Here is a 22,246-nt window from a genome sequence, read left to right as displayed (position 1 = left end):
CTACATAACATGCTTGATCTACAACATGCTTGCTCTACAAAAATGACAGCATGCTTCAAGAGAAAACCTTCTTTACAGAATGCTTCAAAAACCAAAGAAAGACTCAAGAATCCGAAACCTCAATTCACCGCAGCAAGCTTCAAAAGCAACTAGTTCCAAATCCTCAATTCACGGCAACAAGGACAGAAAATCTTGAAACTACTCTTACCGCAGGTGAGTAGCTACTTACACTTCGTGTTCTTGGATTCACAGCCGAAGAGGGAGATCTAGGGTTTCGGAGAGATGAAGATCTCGGTCACTTCTTGTGCTCACGGCCTCTCCTCGACGTGAGGACCACCACCCCGTGAAGAAACCCTCGGAGAACAACCTCACCGGCCGCCGGAGACGTGATTGATTGCTGCCGCGATTTCGCCCGAGAAGGAGAACAGCGCCGTTGGGAGAGAAGGGTGAGGAAAAGTTTAGGTTTTTTTTTTATAATCCCTAAAGTTCTCCCTTTAATAACTAACTATTTCTATTATCCACTACCCTTTAAATATTTATCATCCCTTATTTAAACAACATCACCCGCTGGCACACTTGGTCTGCTGAATCCACTTAAGACTTGGTTCGGCTGGAGTTCGTGGGTTTGAATCTCGGCTTGGACATTTTTTTTGTCAAAACTTCCTTCGTTTAGTAAAAATACCAAACGACCTCCAAAATTTGCATAAAAATACTCTAAAAATTTCTAGAAATATCTAGAATATTTCTATAGCATTTTTAAATATTTTTAAATTACTTTTAGGACTCTAATTGAGGAAATTTGGGCTGTTACAATTCTCCCTACCTTATAAAAAGTTCGTCCTCGAACTTAGAATAATTCTGGATATCTCTGTCTCATACTGTCCTCACGCTCCTAAGTAACTTCTCGTGCTTCTGGTTCTAAATGACTTTCACTAATGGTACTCTTTGTTCCTTAGTCTCTTAACTTCTCGGTCCTCTATTATTCATATCGCATCGTACCCATTAGGGGTCCTTGGAAGGCTTGATATCTTCTCTATCCTTTCTAAACATACTTATGTATATAAATATAAGAGAAACAAAACTTCTATCTTACTAAAGCGCATATAAGCAATTACTCTATACTGCAAATAATAAAGAAAGCATAAAAGGAAAAACTTAAATACTTTCTTACTTGAAGACAGCAAAGATGGCGCTGATGTGTGATGCTGGAGAATGGGAACTGCTCTGATACCAACTGTAATGACCACCCTTCTTACTACTACTACACTCTAAGGATGACCGTTACTTAACTACTAACTCTACTTAACCGGTATGATCGAAATCACGAGGAGTCTCTACCAAAAAATTTCGACAGAATCTCCCCTGTACCAGTGACCTTAAACTGAGATACAAACATAATATACATCAGCCACAGGTGGCTGGAACATATATCAAACATACAAAAGAAATAACATCACCAGGCAGTTTAATAAAATCAAATCATGCAAGTAATGAACAGCAGAAACAAAATAAATTACAACTTAAATTTTCTTATCAACCTATATACAGAATTAATCTAACAAATTCTTAGATTAAGTCCCAAAACTTCCATAGTCCTGGCATCACACACCATCCGCACCACCTTGTCGCCTTCCTTTATCTGCAGTAAGAGGAAATGCAAACTATAAGCAAAATGCTTAGTAAGCGTTATCTAACTCACAAAACTCGATATGTATGTGAATATACTGAAAACTAAAACTGAATGCTCAAAAGGAAAACTACTCATGCTCATCTACTAGTAAAAGAAACAAACATACTGAAATGCTAAACATGTAAAGCTACTCATGCTCTTCTAATAGCAAAGAACAGTAAACTAATCTAAATAACATGCTAGTATAAAAGAAAACTCAACTTGCTGATTTTAAAACAAAGTGAAACTTAATTCCTTTGTTCTAAACTTATTCTTTTATCTCACTTGTTTAAAACTTATCCTTGCTCTTATACTTATGTAAAAATGTGTTTTACTTGATCAAAAGCTTATACTTATAATACTTCAAAATAGTAATCAACTTCTTCTTGGGCCCAGGCATAGTACCATCTTATGCGCGTTCCCTAATAGGTTGGGGTAGCGAGCCACCAATCCTAAAAGAGCATACCTCGGTCTACCAAGGCCAAAACTTCGGAATTGGACACCTGGATATGTTTAACGACAACCTCGAAAGTCGGGTACTAGCCTCTTCTTAAAAGTAAAATATTTATAATCTTAATTACTTCTTCTTTAAATGCCTTGGCATTTTAATAGGCACCTTGTGTGTCAAAATCCCTAAAGTCTTGAATTTGGGATCTAGTTAAAGCCTTGGCCTTTTCTTTCTTTTCTTTACCTTTCTTATACTTTTCTTAAACCCAAAATACTGTTAGGGTATTTTTCCATATGCATCTATAAGTGAAATCAACTAGGTAACACACAATCATGCATATTGAAGTAGCAAATAAACTCAAATTTGTATGCTTAAACAAATTCTAAAACTATAATTCTTAATCAAAATCTGCACTATACTAAGCTTAACAAAAATCTGCATATTAAGCTTAACAAAAATCTGCACTAAGGCTTAACAGAAATCTGCACTAATGCTTAACAGAAATCTGTACTAAATTGCTAATCTACACCACTAAACAACTTAACACTGCATGTTAAAGAATTAATAACAAAATGAGTCTAACAGTAGGTTAATCAATTAATAACGCAAGGTCTAGATAAGCTCATTTCTTCTTCTCAAGTAGATGCCAAATCATCCCTCAATCTAACGCATGATATCTTCTCATTCTCTGTAGCATAATTTTAGATATTGAATCTCTCTTCTAATTAATTGCTTGTCAAAATATGAATATTGGAATCCAATTCTATCCATTTTCTCAATTGTCCAGTTTGAAAGAGAATTAAGGATGAAGATATTAATCAAGAAGAATGTCATCCTTTAAAGAACAAACCAACTTGAATCTTCATCAAATGTAGTTGTCTATTCTTTTGAAGATCAATCCAGAAAACATGCCTACAGACTTCCTCAATTCTAAACTGCAAGACTTCCTCAATTCTATACAAACACAATCAGAAAGCAAGGAAGGAGGGCTAAATCCCTAGCTACTCAATTCTAAACTACAAGGCTAAAATCTAAGCTACTGTGATGAGATCTTCATTAAAGACTTCCTCAAAACTTATCATATCATGTAAAGAACATCTTTAACCCAACAGAACCTCACAAATCTACAAAGGAATATACTTGAAACCTCTTAATCTACACTAGAAATTTCCACAAGCAAGGAAAGAACTAAAATGTTTCTTATCTTCTAATTCTTTTAATATAGAATGCCTCGGCATTTCTTCAAGCACTTGGCGTGCTGCTGATCCCAAATTCTGAAATTTAGAGATCCTATCAAGACCTTGGTCTTTTTTTACTTATAGCTACTCATAATCCTCAGAAACTAAGGCTATCTGTTCATGATACATGTATAAATAACAAAAATCATAACTGATGGTTTACTAAAAAAATTCTGGAACTGAAACCCACTGAAATATCCGAATCTGAATTGCTTAAATTACGTGATAAGGAGACCTAAAACTGCAGGTTAACACAAGAAAACAACAACAGATCTAACAACATGATTAATACAAGTTACTCCCACATAGAATTCCATAGGGAATCAAAAATTCTGCACTTCTACTAATTATAGAACATGCCTACTGCCAAACAAAAGAAGTGAATGCTCATTGAAATAAAACTGCACTGCTATAAGAGAAAACTTTCATAAACCTCATTCGTGCATCATCATGACAACTAAACCTCTATAATAGAATTTAAACCAAGCCTTAAAGAATCAAAAACTTGGAAGTTCTACTCTATATATTGAGATTGCAAATTTCTCTAACTTCTAAGGGTAAACATGAAACAACTTGTAGTGCACATTATGATAACTATATAACTTCTAAAATAAAATTTTAGGACTACCCTTATGGATCTGAAACCTACAAGTTCTAAATTTAATGGGAACATAAATAATTATCTAACTTCCACGTAGAGGTGAGGAAGGAACCTAAATCATGGTATCATCTTCTTAAAAACACAAAGGACATAAGGTTCCATAAACATCCCAAATTATCCATATAAATTGACCAATTCCTATTAGACAAAACTTACTAGATTACATATAATCCAACCAATTTATTTCTTTATTTCATAGGACAAGCAAAGCCTCCTTAGCTTTGTCTAGGTCTCTAATAACAAGATCAGTAGCAACTATGCTTATAAGATTGAGATTAATGGGTTACCAGGAGGTAAGCAACTAAATGTCAATCCACTTTCAAGAACTAAACTAAAAATCTAAAATCTGAACCATTTCCTGCCCATTGTCTCGCAACAAAAACCCAAATCTGCAGGGTTACATATAATCCGATCATGCCCATTAGGGTAGCAAAGAAAACCTAAATTTGAGATGTTGATCATAGGGCTGCAAAATGAAATACTAATCATAAGACCTATAGAATGAAATGTTAACGACAAGGGGCTGTAGAATCTACATAACATGCTTGATCTACAACATGCTTGCTCTACAAAAATGACAGCATGCTTCAAGAGAAAACCTTCTTTACAGAATGCTTCAAAAACCAAAGAAAGACTCAAGAATCCGAAACCTCAATTCACCGCAGCAAGCTTCAAAATCAACTAGTTCCAAATCCTCAATTCACGACAACAAGGACAAAAAATCTTGAAACTACTCTTACCGCAGGTGAGTAGCTACTTACACTTCGTGTTCTTGGACTCACAGCCGAAGAGGGAGATCTAGGGTTTCGGAGAGATGAAGATCTCGGTCCCTTCTTGTGCTCACGGCCTCTCCTCGACGTGAGGACCACCACCCCGTGAAGAAACCCTCGGAGAACAACCTCGCCGGCCGCCGGAGACGTGATTGCTTGCTGCCGCGATTTCACCCGAGAAGGAGAATAGCGCCTTCAGGAGAGAAGGGTGAGGAAAAGTTTAGGGTTTTTTTTTTATAATCCCTAAAGTTCTCCCTTTAATAACTAACTATTTCTATTATCCACTACCCTTTAAATATTTATTATCCCTTATTTGAACAACATCACCCGCTGGCACACTTGGTCCGCTGAATCCACTTAAGACTTGGTTCGGCTGGAGTTCGTGGGTTTGAATCTCGGCTTGGACATTTTTTTGTCAAAACTTCCTTCGTTTAGTAAAAATACCAAACGACCTCCAAAAATTACATAAAAATACTCTAAAAATATCTAAAAATCTCTAGAATATTTCTATAGTATTTTTAAATATTTTTAAATTACTTTTAGGACTCTAATTGAGGAAATTTGGGGTATTACATTTTTATACCACTTCATATAACCTCCGTAGTCATGAAGTGAACCCCGGTTTGTTAGAATTTGTTATGTGATGACGTAGGCTACGTACTTGTGGTATATGACTTTTAAGGAATCTTTTTTTTACCCCCAGATGTACCTTCTTTGTGGTCTAGTACCTGCAGAAAAGTCTAAAAACACATTTCCCGCCAAATATGTAAAACCTGTTATACAATCACATACAGCACATATCTTCATTAAATTACTTTATTTGAAATATTTACTTCTGTTCTGGTTCACAAGTTATTTCAAAGTATATCCATCGTTCCTACTTGCCCCTCCTGTTTTTGCTATATCAAAGATAGCCTAATATAACATTGTTCCTTGCATCGGTCGAAATTGAACTTAAACTAGGTTGGGTCAATTATTATTACCTCTCATGAGGCTTCTTGGGCAATGCATGTTCGTACCCCTCTAAGTTTATTATCCCAGCTAGTACTGGGCTATATTTTATCAAATATGTAATCTTGATCAATATTGGTATATCCTTTTCAAGGTATTATCCAGCCTAGATTGGTCTACCTCTTTCAAGGTATGTCTCGGTCGATATTGCCCTATTTACTTGGAAGTATATCTTGGTCGATATTGACATTCCTCCCTGAAGGTATATCTCGATCGATATTGGCCTACCTCCCTGGAGGTATATACCGACTGATATTGGCCTGCCTTCCTGGAGGTATATTCCGATTGATATTGGCATACCTTCTTTGAGGTATATCCCGGCCGATATTAGCCTACCTCCTTAGAGGTATATCTTGATCGATACTAGCCTATCTACTTGGAAATATATCCCGGCCGATATTGGCCTCCCTCTCTGAAAGTATATCCTGATCGGTATTGGCTTTCCTCCTTTGAGGTATATCCCGGCCGATATTAGCCTACATCCTTGGAGGTATATCTTGATCAATACTGGCCTATCTACTTGGAAGTATATCCCGGTCGATATTGGCCTTCCTCTCCGGAAGTATATCCTGACCGGTATTGGCTTTCCTCCCCGGAAGTATATCTCGGTCGATATTGATCTATCTTCTCAACTCGGTTATTTTCTTTCCCTTCCTCACCGGGGATCCATGAAACCTAACCCATATCAATAGCATTCTATAAAAGATTAAGTGAAATGTTTGATATCTTTCCTTATTTGTGTTGGTGCGGGAAGCATCCGATGATCGAACCTGAGTTTTGATAATGGCAAAGGATTCAAAGTTAAGGTGTGTTGTGATTTAACATGCTTGAATGAGTTTGCAGGAAAGTCCTAAGTGTACTTAGGCAAAAGCCTTAGCTACGGTTAGGCAAGGTGAAAACCCTAGGGGGTGGTAACCCTAGGTCATAGGGGGTGGTAACCCTATGCGGAAAGTCTTGGTGGGTCGAGTGCTTCAGGCAAAAGTCCTAGGGGGGGTAACCCTAGGTGGAAAGTCCTGGTGTCACGAACCAGGTGAAAGAGTGGACCAGCCGGGAAGAGAAAGTCCTGCAGAAAGTCCAGAAGCATCGAGCACCGAGCAAAAGTCTAGTCGATCTGGAGGATCGCACTGGCATCAGGTAAATCTCCTGAGTGGAGTAGGTGAGGATGCGTTCCCCGAAGAGGGAACAGTAGGTGTCGGGTCGACCTAAGGTTTCCGGTTGAAAATTCGAAGTCAGACCCGGACAGTCCGGAGACTGTCATTATCATATCTATTATGTTTTATGTGCTAACTTTGTGCTGCAAGGTATATTTGGGATTAATGTATCTTGCAGGGACCAAAGTATAAAGAATAGCCTCGGATGAACAGTAACCGAGGCGCCTCCATGGGGCTTGGAGGCGCCTCGGGTGCGAGCCAGCACATGTCTGTGCAGAAGACTTGGAGGCGCCTCAAACGTGGCTGGAGGCGCCTTGGACCATACGTTAGAGGCGCCTTGGAGCGGCCTAGAGGCGCCTCAAGCAGGATAAAGCGTGACATGTTCTACACTTATCACCGCGGCAGACTCGGTGCCTGGAGGCGCCTCGGACAGCCTTGGAGGCGCCTCCAGCACACTATAAAAGGGCACTTCGAACAGCAGCTTAGGACAATTCACTCCAAGCGATTCCTTTGCATATAGCTGCTAACGACATGATCCAAAAGTGCTGCAACAACCTCCCGACGACCCGGAGCTTTGTTTCTTCTTCCTTAGTTGTCGGTATAAAGTTGTTATTATACTTTCATTGTAATTAGTTTGTATTAATTACTCGAGCTTATAGTTGTTGCCCACGGAAAGCAATCAAGGATCGCGGGCCTTCGAGTAGGAGTCGATCTAGGCTCCGAACGAAGTAAATTGTCGTGTTCCTTCTGTTTGGTTTTTTTTATTCCGCTGCGTGTTTTAAACTCCGATAGATTTATGATTCCGAATCTAGTGAAAGCCATGAGCGTTATTCCCCCCCCCCCCCCCTCTAGCGTGTCTCGATCCAACAATTGGTATCAGAGCGGGGTCATTTTGAATAGGTGCAACCACCATTCAAAATAATTTTACGTGGTGTTTTCAAATTTTTTCTGAGTCAATTAGAATTTAGCTTTATTAGCTATATTCTAATTCTTTTCTCGAATCGGTTTTTGCTCGAAGTTGGTGCAACACCACTCGAGATCGTTTTCTTTTAAATACTTCCCACACTACTAATCCAGGACCAAGTCCTGGAATTTTCTTATCGTTTATTTTCTTCTTAGTTAATCTAAAATGGCCCAACAAGAGGGTTATAGCACTGTCCTTCCCCCGCTCTTCATCGGAGAGGACTTTGGTTACTGGAAGGGAAGAATGGAGAACTTCCTGAAGATCTAGTTCTAGACGTGGATGATCGTCAAGACTGGTTTGGATCTACCAACGGATAAAGACGGCAACCCTACACCCTGCGAGGACTGGGAACCTGCATTAATCAAGAAGGTGGAGGCAAATGCCAGAGCAACTTGTACCCTTCAGTGCGGACTGACCAAGGAGGAGCTCAATCGAGTTGGCCCATTCACATCAGCAAAGGAGCTCTGGGAGAAGCTGATCGAGCTTCACGAAGGGACCTCCGATACCAAAGTAAGTAAGCGTGATTTACTATTCAATAAATTGTCTTAAAAATACAGGAAAATGAGACGGCAAGCCAGCTACACGCGCGCATTCAAGACATCCTCAACTCTCTCCACGGAATCGGGCAAAAGGTAGAGAATCGGGACGTCATAAGGTACGCACTAAACTCGTTTCTGAGGAACACATTGTGAGCATCAATGGTAGATGCCTACAAAGTTTCTAAGGATCTATCTAGTATTAAATTAGATGAATTGTTTTCGAAATTTGAACTTCACGAGCAGACTAATGCACAGCCAACCGAGAAGGGGGTTGCTTTGGTTGCAAGTACCAGTCGAACATGCGAACCGAGACCACGACGAAGAACTGAACCGGAGTCGGAAGAAGAACCCGACTCAGACAATGAAGATGATGAATTAACAACCGAGCTCGTAAACCTCGTAAAGAAGCTCTACAAGAAGAAGAAGGGCTTCAACAAGAGAGATCTAAAGAAGGCAGTACAATCCAAGGAGATTCAACCGAGTTCGAAGGGTAAGTTCGAAGTCATCTGCTACGGGTGCAACCAGAAGGGGCACATCAAGGCCAACTGCCCAAGTCTGAAGGATGCAAAGAAGCGAAAGAAGAAGGCCCTGAAGGTGACGTGGGACGAATCCTCAGAAGAAGATTCCGACGATGAACTCGATCAGACGAGTCTCCTCGCACTGATGGCCCAGGACCAGATCGACGAGTCCGAGAGCGAGAGCGAGTCGGAAGCCAAGTCCGAGCGAAGCCACGGATCCGTATCCGTTTCCAAAGGGCCAGACCCCGCTGTGAGTATTTCTAGACTTAATAATCTAGTTAACTATTTATTGCGAAAGTTAGCTAAATCGAATCTTAAAATTAAGTCACTTCTAAAGGAAATAGAAATCCTTAAAGAAGTAACTAACTCTGAATCTTCGACTGAACCAGTTCAGACTGGAAACTCAACTCAAGCCAAAAAACTTGAGGAAGAGAATTCCAGCCTGAAAACTCAAGTCAAGGATCTGGAGAAAACACTAGAATGGTTTTCTTTAGGTTCCAAGAATCTTGACCTAATTCTTGGGATACAAAGAGCCGTGTACAATAGAACTGGTCTAGGATTTAAACCAAAAAGGAAATACAAATCTTACTTATCTCTTGTAGAAAGAATAAATAGAAAAACAGTCCAAGCATGGGTCCCCAAATCCAAATTAATTAATCAAGTTGGACTTGGTCAATATTGGATCCCGAAGGATCAAATACACTACCTCGATAGACCATATCGAGGCTTATGATCCAGGGGGAGCAAAAAGAAAAATAATATTAATAAAACGAACAAAAATTTGAAATTAATTTGAAATTAAATTAAAAAATAAATTAAATCAAATTAAAATTCAAAATTAAATCAAAAATTCAAAATTAAATTAAAAATTAAATAAAAAATTCAAAATTAAATTAAAATTTAAAATTAAATTAAATTCAAAATTAAATTAAATTCAAAATTAAATTAAATTCAAAATTAAATTAAATTAAATTAAAAATTAAATTCAAAATTCAAAATTAAATTAAAAGTTAAATCAAAAATTCGAAATTAAATTAAAAATTAAATCAAAATTCAAAATTAAATTAAAAATTTGAAATTAAATTAAAAATTAAATTAAAACTCAAAATTAAATTAAAATTCAATTAAAATTCGAAATTTAATTTTAAAATTAATTCAAAAATTAGAAGGAGGATCCAGAATAGCTGGCACCCCCAACTAAATTACCCGACTGGGTAACCGAACTTAATCTACCCTGAATGGGTAAACAAGAGTAGACTACCCGCCAGGGTAATTAAGGTTATATAAAATGGGCTAGGTTTAACTTGACCCACGGTACTGGTGAAGTTTTTGGATGATAGTACGTTAGGGATGCTTGGGCATCGCATGTCTAGGAAGATATGGCTTCGACCTGGTGCATTTGGCCAAGTGGAACTGACCGAAGCTACCCTTAAATGGATCCTAACCAGTTAGACTAAAGTTTAGTATTAAGTTCAATGGGTAGGACTATTTGGAAAACCTCGAAGGCATGGTTACTATAATGACGTCCTTGTGACTCACCATCGCCCAGAAGTTTATCCAAAGAACGCCTACTTGTTGAACCCAAAGCTAAACCTGAATCTAACACAAAGTTAAACCAAACCCTTAAATTGAACCTCAATTAATCTCACAACAATTATAGGAGTACCTAATTGAAAATTTAGATCGGGTGAGATGACAAAGGATTAAATTAAATTAATTAATTCAAATCTAAGTAATAATTCAAATCAAATTAATAATTAATAATCTAAATTAAATTAATGAAAAATATTTTCAAAATCAATTTCAAAATTAATTAAAAATCTTTTAAAACTTAATTTCAAAATCATTTTAAAAATCTTTTCAAAATCATTTTCAAACTTATTTAAAAATCTTTTAAAACTTAATTTCAAAATCATTTTAAAAATCTTTTCAAAATTATTTAAAAATCTTTTAAAACTTAATTTCAAAATCATTTTTAAAATCTTTTCAAAATAAATTTCAAAATTATTTAAAAATATTTTAAAACTTAATTTCAAAATTACCTTTAAAAATTATTTTAAAAATCTTTTAAAAACTTAATTTCAAAATTACCTTTTAAAAATTATTTCAAAAATTTTTTAAAAACTATTTTAAAAATTATTTTAAAAAAAATCTTTTAAAAACTTAATTTCAAAATCACTTTTAAAATCTTTTAAAAAGTATTTTAAAAAATTATTTTAAAAAAAATCTTTTAAAAACTTAATTTCAAAATTACCTTTTAAAAATTATTTCAAAAATCTTTTAAAAACTATTTTAAAAACTCTTTTAAAAATTATTTTAAAAATTTTTTTTTTAAAACTTAATTTCAAAAATCTTTTCAAAATCATTTTCAAAATTATTTAAAAATCTTTTAAAACTTAATTTCAAAATCATTTTAAAAATCTTTTCAAAATCATTTTCAAAACTATTTAAAAATCTTTTAAAACTTAATTTCAAAATCATTTTAAAAATCTTTAAAAAAAAACTTAATTTCAAAATTACTTTTAAAAAATTATTTCAAAAATCTTTTAAAAAACTATTTTAAAAAATTATTTTAAAAAATTATTTTTAAAAAAAACTTAATCTAAAAAAATCTTTAAAATTATTTTTCAAATTAAAAATTATTTTTCAAAATTTTCAAATTAAAATTATATTTCAAATAATTAATCCACTTAAATATCCAAAATTTAATTAACCAAAAGTTAAATTCAATTCAATTCCAAATAAAAAAAAATGAAGCACACGTGGCGCTTGAACGAAGGCGCCTTCCACACGAGGGAGGCGCCCTCAACAGCGGCGGGAAATTTCCCGCCGACCTGTTTAAGGCGCCTTAAGGAGCCTTTAAGGCACCTCCAAAGGCGCCTTAAGGAAGCCTTTAAGGCGCCTTCACTCAACGTTTTTGCACGAACAGAAGCTCCTCCTTCTGTTCGTTTTTCTGCTGAAACACAACCAAGTGCGATTTTTCCCAACCAAGGCGCCTTCAACCCATCTCTTCCTCATTTCATCCTAGCAATGCCTCCTAGATATAATCTAAACTCTTCTCAATCATCTATTACATAAATTTCTTGCTAGTTTTGCTATTTTTCTTGTATAATGTCAACAATAGGAAGCGTCGTATTGTGGATCTCACACCAGCTATGGCCCCTTCCACGGACCCTAGATTCCCCTCGGAACAATATAGCATAGATTTCGCTAGGTTCACCTTTGAGTCTATTAAATCTAGATATATTGGTCGGGAATTTTTATCCCAACACTGTCAACCCACAATCCAGATGATAAACTACTATCATCTAGATAAACTGGTTGACTGTACCACTACAGTCAACCAAAACCTGTGTGCCCAGTTCTATCACAACCTTGAAAAGGTTGATGATAGTACCTATTCCACCAGAATTGGTGGTACTGACCTTCAGTTTACTCCCTCCCTACTTCGCACCAGTTTAGAGCTTAGGGAGTCCCCGTGTACATTCTTATGTTACCCGAGTAGGGAGCTACCTTTTGGTGATCCCTATTCCCACATTACCTTAGATGACATCTACATGCATTTTTTTGGGGAGGAAAGACCCTTGGGCCTGACCGAGTTCAGATCCACTTTTCTTCGCGTTCAGGACTATGCTATGTACAGAGTCCTGACAACATGCATTCTACCCATCTCATCTCGAGACGTCTCGAAGATGCGACCGTCCTACTTGTTCTTTCTGTACGCCCTCAGCCAGCGCCTAGATATAGACATAACTCTCCATATGTTTTAAAACATCATTCTTGCATCTAGTACAGTTACATCTGGAGTGATTCATATGCCTTACTGTCATATCCTGACCCAGATATTCTCCAGCTCTAAGATAGACATTACTAGAGGGGTACTCATCCCACTTACCATTTATGATGAGTTAGGTCAGCGTAGCCTTAGATTAGCGGGGGCAGAGGTCACTACCGAGGGGATTCTGGACTGGAAGGGCCGACCACCACCAGTTGCTGCCCCTGGTGCTCCAGAGGCCAAGGACGTACCAGATGCGGATGAAGAGTGGCCCGATTTCCTAGCAGAGGACTTTTTCACAGATCCTTCCACCTCTGCCAGACCCTCCACATCAGCCAGGCCTTCATCTTCGGCACCACTTTCTGTCGAGGACAGACTGACTCGGCTCTAGATCCAGTCCTCTCAGACGCGATGAGCTGTGCTAGATAGTCATCGCTTCCTTCGATCTATGCGATACGAGATGGCTGCAGGTTTCGCGTCTCTCCGAGGAGAGATACGACGTCAGGGACAGCCTCAGCCGGCACCCGAGCAGCCTCTAGCCAATCCTCCAGCTGACGATCCATCTGCTTGACTCTATCTTTTTAGACTGTCTGGATATGTCACTCATTTCTTGGATCTGGATATCGTACTCATCTTTTGGATTGTATCTTGGATTTAGTTATCTGATATTTAGCTGACTTATAATTAATTCAGTACTTATGTGTCACTTTTTCAAAATTGTGAGTATAATTTCAAAATCACTTTTAAATTGATTTTAAAAAAATATAGGAAAATAATGATTTTAAAATCCCCTTCTTCTTAGAATTTTCAAAAATTGGACTTATTTTAGGCTTTACCCTAGAAATCATGTTCCCCTAGATTTAAGCCAGAGCATCTCACAAACACCTAAGTATATCTTGCTTGTGTTTGAAAAACATAGAACGGCGTGAGATGCATAGGGTACAGCCTAGACTCAAGAATGCTTATTTCTGTGCATCAATATGAGTCTGGGCATTAAATACTTTATTAACAGTAATCAAGTCAAGTCTTCCAGCTCTAGTCAAATCTAACTGGACTAAAGGACTTAACTCGACTACCCAAGTGAAAGCTGCTGCCCTCTAGGCAATCAGCAAGTAGCTAAAGGTTAGACAGTTGGTGAACGAAATATTAAGATTAAGCATGCTTGTACTTTAGGGCTCTGATACCTTATCAAAACAAATTAGATATTTTTTGAATACTATTTGATTCATGCTTGGACTTAAGGACCAACCAATTTGATTAAATAAACTAAATTAAATATTTAGTTTCTCCCTCTTCGTCCTAAAAATTAACAAGTTCTTACTACTATGTTTTCAATAATAAGTATTGTTTTATTCAAATTAAGCTAAGTGTCTTTTTAACTTAAGCTATATTCAGAATTCAATGTTTGCAAAAGACTAAGCTAAGTAGTTCATATAGAAATCTTCAAACTTAGCCAACCTTTAAATCTAACTTTTTATAAATTCTTGCTAAGATATTTTTACTTACCTTAAAGTATTAAAAATCATAGTTTTGCAAAATTTTACTCATTGCTTTCAAAATATTTTTGCTAAGTAAAAAGAGACTTCAATTTTCTTCATTTAGCTTTCAAAAAATAACTAAGTTTCAAAAGTGGCTAAAATCGTTCTTCACAGTCGACTATATATTAGCCTTTTAAACTTAGGCAAAAAAAAATTTCGAAGTCAATTTAGCATTTATCCCGTCTTTCAAAGCCTAATCTATTTTTTTAAGAAAACTTAGAACTAGCTTTCAAATGGCTTATTTTTTTTGATAAATGGCAAAGGGGGAGAGTAGGAAATTCAAAAGTAAAACATAAAAATTCAAAAAGGAAGCCCTGTATTAAGGGGGAGCTTCACAAAAGTTTAAGTGTTAGCTTAAGTTATGCTTTTATTTGAATTTATATACTTAAGCTTGCTCACTTAAAATCTTTTAAAATATTTATGCATTTGTTTTACTTAACTTTGAATTTGGGTTGCCATAATCAAAAAGAGGGAGATTGTTGGTGCGGGAAGCATCCGACAATCGAACCTGAGTTTTGATAATGGAAAAGGATTCAAAGTTAAGGTGTGTTGTGATTTAACATGCTTGAATGAGTTTGCAGGAAAGTCCTAAGTGTACTTAGGCAAAAGCCCTAGCTGCGGTTAGGCAAGGTGAAAACCCTAGGGGTGGTAACCCTAGGTCATAGGGGGTGGTAACCCTATGTGGAAAGTCTTGGTGGGTCGAGTGCTTCAGGCAAAAGTCCGGGGGGGGTAACCCTAGGTGGAAAGTCCTGGTGTCGCGAACCAGGTGAAAGACTGGACCAGCCGGGAAGCGAAAGTCCAGCAGAAAGTCCGGAAGCATCGAGCACCGAGCAAAAGTTCAGTCGATCTGGAGGATCGCACTGGCATCAGGTAAATCTCCTGAGTGGAGTAGGTGAGGACGCGCTCCCCGAAAAGGGAACAGTAGGCGTCGGGTCGACCTAGGGTTTTCGATTGGAAATCCGAAGTCAGACCCGGACAGTCCGGAGACTGTCATTATCATATCTATTATGTTTTATGTGCTAACTTTGTGCTGCAGGGTATATTTGGGATTAATGTATCTTGTAGGGACCAAAGTGCAAAGAATAGCCTCGGACGAACAGTAACCGAGGCGCCTCCATGGGGCTTGGAGGCGCCTCGGGTGCGAGGCAGTACATGTCTGCGCAGAAGACTTGGAGGCGCCTCAGACGTGGCTGGAGGCGCCTTGGACCAGACGTTGGAGGCGCCTTGGAGCGGCCTGGAGGCGCCTCAAGCAGGATAAAGCGCGACTTGTTCTGCACTTATCACCGCGGCAGACTCGGTGCCTGGAGGCGCCTCAGACAGCCTTGGAGGCGCCTCCAGCACACTATAAAAGGGCACTTCGAATAGAAGCTTAGGACAATTCACTCCAAGCGATTCCTTTGCATGTAGCTGCTAACGACACGATCCAGAAGTGTTGCAACAACCTCCCGACGACCCGGAGCTTTGTTTCTTCTTCATTAGTTGTCGGTATAAAGTTGTTATTATACTTTCATTGTAATTAGTTTGTAATAATTACTCGAGCTTATAGTTGTTGCCCACGGAAAGCGATCAAGGATCGCGGGCCTTCGAGTAGGAGTCGATCTAGGCTCTGAACGAAGTAAATCCTCGTGTTCCTTCTGTTTGATTGTTTTTATTTCGCTGCGTGTTTTAAACTCCGATAGATTTACGATTCCGAATCTAGTGAAAGCCACAAGCGCTATTCCCCCCCCCCCCCTCTAGCGCGTCTCGATCCAACAATTTGTAGTTAAAAAGAATATTTTAATTTTTGATAAAACTTTCCTTTTTGTAACCATCCTCATGATTTAAAAGAGAGTTTTAAAATTAAATCTTTCCTTATATAGTTTCTACAAAAGATTAAGAAAAGATTTGATATCTTTCCTTATTTGTAGATTGAGAGGAAGATTTTAATTTTAAAGATAACTTTCCTTTTTGGAAATCATCTACATGTTTTAATAGAGAGATTTTAATTTATAAAATTTTCTTTTATAACCAACCATGAAGGAAAAATTAATAGAGAAATTTTTTATTTTAAAAATTTCCGGAAACAAATTAGGAAATTTTAATTTTGTGTTTAAAACGTTCCTTACTTGGATGATTAAGAGGTGGTCGGCCACATTGAGTTTGAAAGGGAAATTTTTTATTAAACTTTCCTTTCATTGGCTAAGAGAATAAGGAAGTTTTTTATAAAATTTTCCTTATTTGCCAAGACCAAGGAATTTAAAAGAGAGGGTAGAGGTGTCTCACCTCATAACTTATGTTCTAGTTTTCCTCTCTTCTATTTCCTTGGTTGGTGGCCGGCCCTTCACATCCTCTCCCTCTCCTATTCTTCTTCCTTGGTCGGCGGCATCTTCATCTCAAGGAGCTTGGTTGGTGGCTGGATCTTGCTTAAGGAAGAAAGAGAGATAGGAGGTCTTGTTTCTTAGCATCCCTTGGAGCTTGGTGGTGGTCGAACATCATCTTCTCTTGGAGTTCTTGTGGTGGCCAAAACTTGCTTGGAGAAGAAGGTAGCTTGGGTGGTTCTCGTCTCAGTAGATCGTTGCCCACACGACGTCCGAGATAAGAAGAGGAATATGGTAGAAGATTAAGAGGTTATTGCGTACAAAGAAAGGTATAACTAGTAATTATTTTCCGCATCATACTAGTTTTCTTTGTATAGTTTTTGAAATACCAAACACAAGAAGCATATGATTCTAGGTTTTGAATTTGTGATTTCTATTTTTTTTATTTTTAAATTTGTGATTCGATTGTTCCTTTTGGTTAAACCTAGGGTTATATAAGGAAATTAAATATTAAATTTCATTAAGAGGTTTTGTTGAGGCAGTGGTGGATGTTGCCATACCCAAGAAGGCCAAGTGCCTCGGCATGTTTGACCTGGGAACCGATTTTCGAAATTAATATTTAATTGAATTTGTAACATGGAAGGATTTGGATCAATAATGTTAAGCATCGTTTGAGATCCAAGTCTAAACCTAAAAGAACAAATAAGTTAAACTTGAAATCAATAATGTTAAGTTTCGTTTGTGATCCAAGTTTAATTTCTAAAGAACACAATAGGTTGATAGGAAAAGTTTGACACTTGTACAAAATTTTTATACAGTAGAACCGATATGATCTTCCGAATAGCAGCCAACACCGAGGTCATCCAGTAACCAAAATGTAAATAAGAAATCACCATGGAAACAAAAGTACTAAACAATTTGGATGAATCATAACTATTCAAAAAATATTTTTACTATTCAAGCTTAAGTACTTAAGTATAATGAAAATAAGATCCTTAAAGTTAGGCCAAAACTTATACCAAACTCCATACAATACTTAGCTTATTTCATGCTACTAAAGATAGAGAAAAGAGATACACCAAACATACTAACACTATCTTGACAACACATGAACTAAGAAGATGCTAGTCATTTTACTGTCCGACAAGTAGCAGAAAAAGTAGAAGGTTTGATGTTCTCAAATATGCCTCAAAACTAGAAATATGAAACTCATAAAATGCGAATAAACAAATCAAACTAATAAAATATGCAAAACAAAATAAAATGCAAAAAAGAAAATAAAACTTGACTCGACTCAGGTTGTGCAGACAGACACAACACCCACCCCCCCCCAGACTTAAACATTTCATCCTCCTGATGAAATCAATACGGTGGCGGGGGTGGGGGATAAGAGGGTCCCCGATGTGTGCCGGGGGAAATCTAGGCATACCAGGAAGATGGCCAAGGTGTTGATGATATTGATAAAGGGCATCTATATGTTGTCTAGTAATATTCATATCATCCATAAAATTTCTCATTCTTTCCTGGTCAACCTCATAATCCTGAACGAACCCTGTCACCTAACTATGGAAGTCTCTAGTAAACTGAAAATGGTCATGTACCTCTCTAAATTGGTCGTCGGATAAGTTGAAGTGACCCTCCAATAATTGTTGTTGGGTATTTTGCTTCTCATGAACAGAGTCTAAGGAGGCACGGAAGTCAGAAAAATCAAACCTAGAGGGTCCCGTGTCATAGGCAAAAGAGTGCCTAGGAGGTTACGGATGTCCAGAAGACTGCAGGAATTCTGATGATGAGGGCTCTTGGTGGTACTCGGTTTCTTCTATAATGGAGGGTACAATCTCGTGGTGTAAATCAGTAATCACCCAGTTCGCGGGGTTGTGAACTGAAGTGCGCTCGGGGCAAGGAAGGGGTAATGGAAAACCATTGTTCCTAGGGAAGGCAAACTCATTCTCATCCCGATAAATCATCTTCATAGCAAGACAAGAATCGATATCGATCTTGTCATTACCATGAATCACCTCTAATCCATCAAGCTCACAACCCAGATTGAATGTTATTTGGGTGATCAATCCACCAAACACTATCATCTCCGAAGATGCCTTAGCTGCCCTCAACAAAGTTTGCAAAAAAATGAAATCCGGAATCAAAATCTACTTTATTCAATATCGCCCAAATAGAATAGAGTTCTACCTTTCTAACCACCTCATCACTCTCCCCCCGACCAAAGATCGTTTTGCTCATCACTCGGTGAAGGTATCTAAAGGTCGGGTTTTGCATGCGGGATGCCTTGGTTCTAGAGGGTTCATAAGGGTTTTTTGATCCGGTTATTGACATCCAAAATTCATTCCATCTCATTTCATCATCAAATCCACGAGCACCATCAATGGGTAAACCAAAATAATTATTAAAATCACTAAAATCCACCGAACTTCTTTATTCATCATCCTAAAAGTTATGACCCCTACGTAGTCATCCTCAGAAGAAAATTTAACATCAATCGAGCTCAAAAATTCAAGGACTAGGTGGGGGTAAGTCAATGCATAAGCGTACATAATATCATTCCAATCTAAAGAACTAATCATCTAATCTACATCATCCCTAATTCCTAGCATATCCATAGTAATGGGATCCATATACTTAGTACATATAATTTTTCTAGCGATAAGGATATCATATCTAGCTTTTTGTTTATGATTTCTAAAAATAATATTGAACTCGTTTTCATTACCTTCGTCGCGTGCCACCCTTTTTCCTTTGCCCTTTGAAGGAGAAGCCTTCCCTTTGCCTTTGTCGCCTCCCCGCGCATCTCCTTCGCCAGATCCATTACTTTCTCAACGAAGTCTCTTCAAGATCTGCGACATGGTGTGGAAGGTTTTGAGGAATTTCTTGTGGAGATGGGTCTTGAGGATGGCAGAGGAGGAGAAGGAGGGAAAAATAGGGAAGTTGCTTCTCTCTTTCCAGATTTGTGGCTTGAAGAAGTATTAGATCTAGATGTAGATCTAAGTAAAAATGAGCTCTAGAGGTGGGAATTAGGGTTTGCTGAGGTGTAGTGGGGAGGAGAAGGCTTTTTGGGAGAGAAGGGGATGGAAATTAGGGCTTTTGGAGGAGTAGGCGGAGCACACGGGTAGGGGCACGGCCGTGTCTTATAGACACGACCGGGTTAGGTGGGGTTCTGCATGGCCATGCCGATTGGCACGACCTCCTCTTTTCTCCCCTCGGCCAAAGTCGCACGGCCATGCCAATTGGAACGACCAGTTTCTCCTTCTTCTCTGCATATGTCGCACGGCCGTGTCAATTGGCACGACCTGAGTCTTCTCCCTCTCTAGCGTTCTCGCACGGTCGTGCCGATTGGCACAGCTCGTGATCTTCTCTTCTCTGCATAGGCCACACGGTCGTGCAAGGTTGCACGACCCGTGGCCTTCGTCCCTCTGTTAGCTTCGCATGGTCGTGTAGGGTCACACGGCCGACTCCTTTAAGCTCACGATGACTCGCCTTTCACCATTTTGGTTCCTCTGACGCCCCCACGCCCATGAAATGCTCACGGCTAGCTCATGGAGGCTCTGCACATCCTGAAAACGAATACCCAAAAAATAAAGAAATAATAAAAGTACTTGACTCGAATTTACTAATAAAATGATAAACGGAATGATAAACTAAAATGAAAACCCTTGGGTTGCCTCCCAAGAAACGCTTGTTTTAGGTCTTTAGCCCGCCCCTGTTTCAGTTAATGTGGACTAAACCCGTGGAAGCACAACTCTCCTCCTAGGGTTAATGCTCCAATCTGTGCCTTTAGTTTCGCTCGTGCAGGACAGATGTACTTCTTATTTCTTGCTGGAGGGGATCTTTCTTGGAAACTGCACTCCTCGACTTTGTGTATGTTCATCTTGCTCGAATTTCCCTGAGAAGAGGGGTCACATATAGAGGAATCTGATAAATCAAATTCAATCCTTTCTTTACCGATCTTCAAGGATAACTTGTGACTTTTCACATCAATGAGGGCTCCAACTGTTGCAAGAAATGGTCTTCCAAGGATGATCGGTATCTTGAGATCCTCTTCCATATCCAAGATAATGAAATATGTGGGAATGATACATCCACCCACTTCTACTGGCACGTCTTCCACTATTCCCATTGGGTATTTACATGAATGGTCAGCTAATTGTAGTATCATTGTAGTCAGTTTAATGTTTTGGAGTCCCAGCTTCTTACATAAAGAGTACGGAAGTAGGCTAAAGTTGGCTCCCAAGTTGCAGAAAACTCTCTGTATAAGTTCAAAACCAATTTTACAAGGTATGGAAAAACTCCCTGGATCCTGAAGTTTTGGTTGAATATTTGCCATAAGTAGAGCGCTACAATTCTCTGTTAATGCTACGGTCTCGAAGTCGCCCTTTTGCCTCCTGTTGGATAAAATTCCCTTTAAGAACTTTGCAAACTTCTGCATTTGGTGCAGTGCGTCTATCAGTGGTACTTCTACGCAAATTTCCTTAATCTTCTTCAGGAATCAGTTGAACTCTTCATCCTTCTGGGATGTTATCAGTTTCTGAGGGAAAGGAATCATCTGAATTCGTGGGAGAATTTGAAGAGTCCCTTTAACTTTCTTAGTAACCTCCTCTCCATCCCTTCTCTGGATCTGATTGGGCATTAGGGGAGAGGGCTCTTTCCCTAAGTCAGGTCCTTTTTGAGTATTGATTTGGGGGTCTCCCACAGTTCGTCCGCTCCTCAGCTCGATGCGGTTGCAGTGTTCCACTGGGTTTATATCTGGCTTTCCTGGAAATGTTCCCTGTGCTCTTGAGAATGACTGGGCTATCTGAGCTATCTGGCTGTCTTGCATCTTTTGGTGTTTCTTAGAATTTTCCATTCTTTGAGTCAACAGTTTAATCTCATTCTTCATCTCTTTTTTCTCTGAGAGAGCTTCCTCTAGCATATTTTCAATTCTAGATAATTGTGAAAGTTGTTGTTGTTGATAAGTTTGTTGTCCAGATGAATAGCTCTGCTGCCCAGGTGAGTAACTCTGTTGTCTAGGTTGATAGCTTTGTTTTGCTGGCCCTTGGTCCTAATTGTTCCGGTATGAGAAATTCGGATGATTCCTCCATCCTGGGTTGTATGTGTTGGAGTACGGATTGTTTTACCTTTGGTTGTAGCTGACTATCGCATCACACTGCTCAAGTTGGTTTATCTGTGCTTGTATTGGCCCTAGGGGGCAAGTATCTTGAGCATGATCTATACTTCCGCAAGTTTCGCAAACACAAACTATTGCATTGGTCGTGTTGTTGTTGTTCCCCATGGCCTCAAACTTCTTGGTTAGAGCGTCCAGTTTTGCAGGCATGAGTGTCACTGCATCTACATCGAATTTTCCTGACGCCTTTATTGGATTCCCTGAGAAAGAAAGACCAGATCTTTCAGTTGCCCACTGATGGTGGTTCTGTGCCACATTCTCTATGATCTCTTCGGTTTTATCAAGGCTCTTGTTCATTAGTGCTCCTCCTGCTGCAGAGTCGAGGGATACCTTCGTGTGATAGTTGATTCCATTATAGCAGGTATGTAGAACCAACCATTTCTCAAGGCTATGATGGGGGCACTGCCTCAGCATACTTTTGAATCTGTCCCAAGCTTCAAATAATGATTCTGAGTCCATCTGTTTGAAGCTAGCGATCAAGTTCCTTATGT

At 38.5% G+C, this 22,246-nt stretch overlaps 1 non-coding gene across 1 annotated transcript; it reads left to right on the top strand.

Annotated features, from left to right (window-relative positions):
• The first annotated feature begins 22,140 nt into the window (after positions 1-22,140).
• Positions 22,141-22,246, top strand: LOC122033164. Its single transcript, XR_006126413.1, has one exon. It is a non-coding gene; the product is annotated as a small nucleolar RNA R71 (small nucleolar RNA).

This window comes from Zingiber officinale, chromosome 11A, assembly GCF_018446385.1.
Source record: "Zingiber officinale cultivar Zhangliang chromosome 11A, Zo_v1.1, whole genome shotgun sequence".
NCBI lineage: Eukaryota > Viridiplantae > Streptophyta > Magnoliopsida > Zingiberales > Zingiberaceae > Zingiber > Zingiber officinale.
The sequence above is the reverse complement of the archived record's forward strand: the minus strand, read 5'-3'. Positions and strand labels throughout refer to the sequence as shown.